Below are 6018 nucleotides of genomic sequence, written 5' to 3' on the forward strand. Positions count from 1 at the left end.
CATTCAAGGCACGGATACGGTGATTGAAGGAGACGGACAGTTACTACTTTTCCAAACCCAGGTTAGCGGACCGGGTATGGAAAAGTGAGGGACTAGTTAATGGGGTGAGGACCCCGGCCTAAGAGAGATTGGCCCAAAGAAGAGAGCCCAAGACAGGAAAGGTGGGCTAGCATCGGGAGAAGCCCGGAGGGTGCTTGGCCCGAGTCCAGGAATCGGCCTAGGCCCAAGTACGGGGACCTAGCTCAGGATTGCTAAGAAGGGCCCAGCAAGAGCTTGGGTCGAGGGCGAGGAGTCGGCCAGGCCACAAGCCCAGAGAAAGACTCGGCTCAAGGAGCCGTTGAGATCATCAAAGAGACTCTTAAACAGGGAACCGTTAGAGCATTAAAAGGCCGGACTTGGTCCGGCTGTTACGAGCTTGAGAGAGCCGTTGGCCAGCTCAGTAAAAGCGACCAACGGCTCGATACTTTAATTAGTCTTGAAGTCGGCTATTAAGGGCCTTCAAGTCAGTGGGGGAGGAGCCGCTATATAAAGGCTCCTCCACTCTTGTAGAAGACGGACACAGAAAAGAGGACCCGGGGAGGGAATAGAAGAGATTCTAAACAAAGCATTTTCTTTCTTTCGAGACACACATTTTATTGAAAGGTGTATCCTCCAGCTAAAGGTTGTGTTGGACCTCCTTGGGCCCGAAAACCCAAAAACCATCAATATACAATAATATTATATATATATTTTCATGTGTATATATAAATATTATTTTTTTGGATATTATATTTCGTAACAGTGTTGGTCTTGTAGAAGCTTTGTCATGACGCCGCCTCGCCAACGTGCGGTATCGCTTGACGATGTTAGCAAAGTGGCTAAGAAACCCAAGGTAGCGGGAGTTCGCAACACTCCCAGTGTTGTGGAGCAATGGATCAGGAGCGGTACGTCTACGAGAGTAAGCCCCAATGATGCTACGGTACCGCCGCCTCGTGAGCAAAGATCGATTGGAAGTTTGGGAGTTCAGAACTCATCGCGGGAGCCGTCATGTGAGAAGACTCTTGTCTTATGCGAAGCTCAGGCTGGGGATGGCGAAGCGGTAACAGGAACCTTTATGGTGTAGTCGCTTCCGGCCGTGATCCTGTTCGACTCCGGTGCATCCAACTCGTTCGTGTCACCAGGGCTCGTGAAGAAGCTAGGCTTAATCGATGGCGTTGAAGTGAAGCTGAACGTGAAGGTGGCTTCCGAAGAAGTCAAGTCGTGCGACCGTCTCTTCAAAGACGTTAAGATAGTCATCGGTGGAGAAGAGTTTCCCAGTAATCTAATCCAGTTCGGCCTGGACGGTATAGATGTAGTCTTGGGCATGGATTGGCTGGGGTAGTTCAAAGCGCAGATCCTTTTGGCAAACAGAAAGTGGTACTTAGAAGACCCAGCGGGAAGAGGGTGTCTTATCGGGGAACAGCGGTGGAGTCCGGGGTCAAGTTAGTATCGTTGATAAGGATGAAGAAGTATCTTGAGAAGGGTCACGAAGCCTATCTGTGTTCCGTCGAGAATCTGATGGCAAAGGGAGATGTGGCTCAATCCATACCGGTGGTGCGAGAGTTCCTTGACGTATTTCCCGAGGAAATCCCGGGTATGCCTCCTCCTAGAGAAGTTGAATTCTCGGTGGATCTTGTGCCTGGGACGGCACCTATATCGAAGGCTCCTTACCGTTTAGCGCCCAAAGAAATGCAGGAATTGAAGGTTCAGTTGCAAGAGTTTTTGGACAAGGGGTATATTCGACCTAGTGTATCACCGTGGGGAGCGCCTGTGCTTTTCGTAAAGAAGAAGGATGGAAGTATGAGATTGTGCATTGATTATCGTGAGTTAAACCAAGTGACGATCAAGAACAAATATCCACTACCGAGGATTGACGACTTGTTTAACCAACTCAGAGGTGCAGGGGTATTTTCCAAGATTGATCTAAGGTCAGGTTATCATCAGTTAAAGGTGGCGGATAAGGACATACCTAAGACTGCGTTCAAAACCCGCTACGGACACTACGAGTTCACGGTTATGCCGTTTGGATTGACTAATGCACCAGCAGTGTTCATGGATCTGATGAATCAGGTATTCAAGCCTCACCTCGACGGCTTTGTGATCATGTTTATTGATGACATACTCGTCTACTCTCGGGATAGAAAAGAACATGAAGGGCATCTCCGGACAGTACTTCAGACTTTACGGGAAAAGCAATTGTATGCCAAGCTCTCGAAATGCGAATTTTGGAAGGATAGTGTGGCGTTTTTGGGACATGTAATCAACAGCAATGGTATCTCGGTCGATCCGGATAAAATTCGGGCGGTAAAAGAGTGGGCCGTGCCGACGACGGTGGCTGAAGTAAGAAGCTTCTTGGGGTTAGCTGGGTACTACCGAAGATTTGTGTTAGATTTTACCAAAGTGGCCCAGCCTTTGACTAAGTTGCTAAGGAAATATGTGCCTTTTCAATGGAACCAAGCTTGCGAGTCAGCTTTCCGGGAATTAAAGGAGAGGCTCACTACCGCACCTGTGTTGATTTTACCATCCGGGACTGAGGGGTTTGAAGTTTACAGTGATGCTTCCAAGAAGGGACTGGGTTGCATGTTGATGCAGAATGGGAGAGTAATTGCTTATGCTTCAAGACAACTCAAGGTGCACGAAGAGAATTACCCGACTCACGACCTGGAGTTAGCGGCAGTAGTCTTCACTTTGAAGATCTGGAGGCACTACCTATATGGAGTACGTTGCAAGATCTTTACAGGCCACAAAAGTCTCAAGTATATATTCACAGAGAAGGACCTCAACATGCGTCAAAGACGTTGGTTGGAACTTATCAAAGATTATGAGCTGGACATTCAATATCATGAAGGGAAGGCAAATGTGGTGGCTGACGCCCTAAGCAGGAAGTCCAAGCACGCTGTCAGTTCCATTTGGGTGATGCCTGAAGAGCTTTGTAAAGAATTGCAAAGGATGAACTTGGAAGTGATGGAGCAAGGCGAAGCGGGGTCGGAGATTCGTCTTTTCAACCTACGGATTGTGCCTACCTTGTTGGAAGAAATTAAGAAAGAGCAGCTGAAAGACATTAGTTTGGTGAGGGCGAGGGATGACTTAGTTAAAGGAAGAGTAGGACCTTTTGAGTTATCTCTTGATGGGGATTGAGATACAAGGGTCGTCTGTGTATACCCGCATCGTGTAATCGATTGAAGCGTCAGATTCTTGAAGAATGGCATAATACACCCTATTCAGTACACCCCGGGGGTGACAAGTTATATACGGATGTGAAGAACCTCTTTTGGCAGTCCAATATGAAGAAGGAAATAGCGGAATTCATTGGTCGATGCCTAAACTGTCAAAAGGTCAAGGCGGAGCGCTGTAGAGTTAAGGGTTTGGTACAACCGTTGGAGGTACCGCAAGGAAAGTGGGATTCTATCTCTATGGATTTTGTGGGAGGCTTACCGGTGACCCGCACCAGCAAGGACAAGATTTGGGTAGTAATGGATCGGTTAACCAAGACTGCTCGGCTTATTGCGATGAAGGAAACATGGACAATGACTCAGTTAGCACGAGCCTATGTTAATCAAGTGGTGAAGTACCATGGTGTGCCACGGGATATCGTCTCCGACCGGGATCTGAGGTTTCTATCACAGTTCTGGAAGTCGTTACAAGCGGCCATGGGGACGAAGTTGAGCCTTAGCACCGCTTTCCACCCCGCCACGGACGGACAGACAGAGAGGACCATTCAGACAATTGAAGACATGTTGAGAGCATGTATGCTGGATTTTCAAGGGTCGTGGGAGGATCACCTGGATCTAATAGAATTCTCTTATAACAACAGCTACCGCTCAAGTATTCGAATGGCACTGTATGAGGCTCTATATGGTCAAAAGTTTCGCAGCCCATTGTGTTGGGAGGACATGGTCAATCCAGTGGTGCTAGGACCACAATACTTGCATGACACCGTGGAGAAAATTAAACTCATCCAAGGAAGGATGAAAGTGGCACAGGACCGTCAGAAATCATATGCCGATTTGGGAAGGAAACAGGTGGAGTTTGCGGTTGGGGACAAAGTTTGGCTAAAGGTCTCTCCCACCCGGGGAGTTATGCGATTTGGGAAGAAGGGCAAGCTAAGCCCTAGGTTCATTGGACCTTATGAGATTCTTGAAAGAATAGGGGTTTGGCTTATCGGCTAGCATTACCTATGGAGTTGGAGCGAGTGCATAATGTTTTCCACGTGTCTCAGCTTAAGAAGTATGTGTATGAACCGGCGCACATAATACCACCGGAGGTGATCCCTTTAGATGATGACATGTCTTACGAAGAGAGACCGCTTCGGATTTTGGATTTCAAAACCCGGGAAACCCGCAGGAAATCAGTGAAGATGGTAAAAGTTTGGTGGTCACATCATGGTGTAGAAGAAGCAACATGGGAGCTGGAGTCGGCTATGAGGGAGCGTTACCCAGAGTTGTTCACCTCAGGTATCTCGTTTCCTTCCTCGTTTGGTGTGGTCGCCTGTTAGTTGTTTGATGTTTGCCTTGTGTGATCTTTCTTGTTGCTAGTTTTGTTGAGTAGTTAGCTTTGTGGGTTGTACTAGGAGCTAGTTGTTTAGATCTTTGGTGTTGGTTAGAAGTTGGGTGGTTGTGTTTGGCTTAGTGTTTGATATGCTTAAAGAACTCTGTTGGTTACTTCTTTTCAACCTTTCAATACCATGACTTCTTGATAATCTTTGTACCTTTTGAATCCTTTAAGTTTTGACCAAAAGGATGTTCTTGACACTCTTGTCACATCGTTGCTTCTTTTGCCGTTTTGTTTTGATACATCGTACCCAAGCTTCGGGGACGAAGCTTCTTTTAAGGGGGAGAGGATGTGACACCCCGTAAGTCCGAATTTCATTTAAGGATTAATTAAGTAATTAATCCTATCTTAATTGATGATTTATTACTAAAAATACTGAAAATTCAATAGTCGAGGACTAGTAATTGACTAGTCAACCCAAGTCAATGAGTTGTACTCTAAGCTTTGTGAATAGTTTCCTTGTCCCCTTACACTTTTCCATCTTAGTAAGGGTAATGAAGACATTTCACCTCATGATTGTATCCCAAGCTAACCTACAGTCATCTTTCATTCTTTCTCTAACACTCTCAAAACAAAAGCTCCTCCTTCTCTCTAGAATTTAGCTAGCTTTTTCTTCAAGCCAAGTTTGGGCATTCCAAGATCTTTCAAGTTGGTCTCCAAGATTCCACCTTTCCTACTCTTGAGCATATAGGAGGGTAAGATCTTTGGTCCTTTAGTGTTTTTAGAGCCTTTTAAGGTGTCTTTTTCTAAAGATGAAACCTTTGTTGTCTTTTGGTGTGTTTGTGAAGTAGAAGTTGAAGGAGAACCTTGTTAGAAGCTTGTAAGAGTGTGAAAAGTGAAGTTGTAGGTTACAAGAGGTAACCCATGCTTTAAAAAATCTATTTTCTTACCTATATGATGATTTCTTGGATTCTACTTGTGATTTTTGCTATGAAATGTGAGATTTGATGCATTGTCTTGTGAGAATGCATATCTAGAGCTTGTTATTAGGGTTCTTGTATGTCATTGCTTGGCTATTCCTTTGATTCAAGTCATATTGTTGTATTTTGTGAGATTTTGGGTGTTTTGGACTTGGTGTTGAAAATCCCCGAAGGGATTATTTTGGTGGTACAGGTTGTACACGCGGGCGGAACGGCTGGCAGTGGCCTACCCGCCGCCCCACCCGTGGGGTACTTGGCTCGTGGAACTTGGTTCCCGCGGGCGGAACCACGGGTGGAGCCCGTGGCCCCACCCGCGGGGTACACTATGGGTTTGTTTAGGGATTTGTTCCCCGTGATTCTTTTGGCTTGGTAATTGATGTTTTGACTTCCCGATGTTCTTTTGTTGGGCTTTTGAGTGTCTTCTTGATGTTTCGTATGCCTAGAACTATATGGTAGGAATCCATGTAGGATTTGGTGTCTTGAATCGTGCTAAGTGTTCAACCTTGTGATTAGTTGAACCATGATGAGT

At 46.0% G+C, this 6018-nt stretch overlaps 1 long non-coding RNA gene across 1 annotated transcript in view; it reads left to right on the plus strand.

Annotated features, from left to right (window-relative positions):
* The first annotated feature begins 726 nt into the window (after positions 1-726).
* The window catches only part of LOC109187736, a 16507-nt gene continuing 11215 nt past the window's right edge, over positions 727-6018 (plus strand). Inside the window, exon 1 of the long non-coding RNA XR_002055304.1 lies at positions 727-737. This is a non-coding gene — a long non-coding RNA (uncharacterized LOC109187736). The remainder of the gene's footprint in view (positions 738-6018) is intronic.

The sequence above is a fragment of the Ipomoea nil genome, unplaced genomic scaffold (assembly GCF_001879475.1).
Source record: "Ipomoea nil cultivar Tokyo-kokei standard unplaced genomic scaffold, Asagao_1.1 scaffold0191, whole genome shotgun sequence".
NCBI classification, from domain to species: Eukaryota; Viridiplantae; Streptophyta; class Magnoliopsida; order Solanales; family Convolvulaceae; genus Ipomoea; species Ipomoea nil.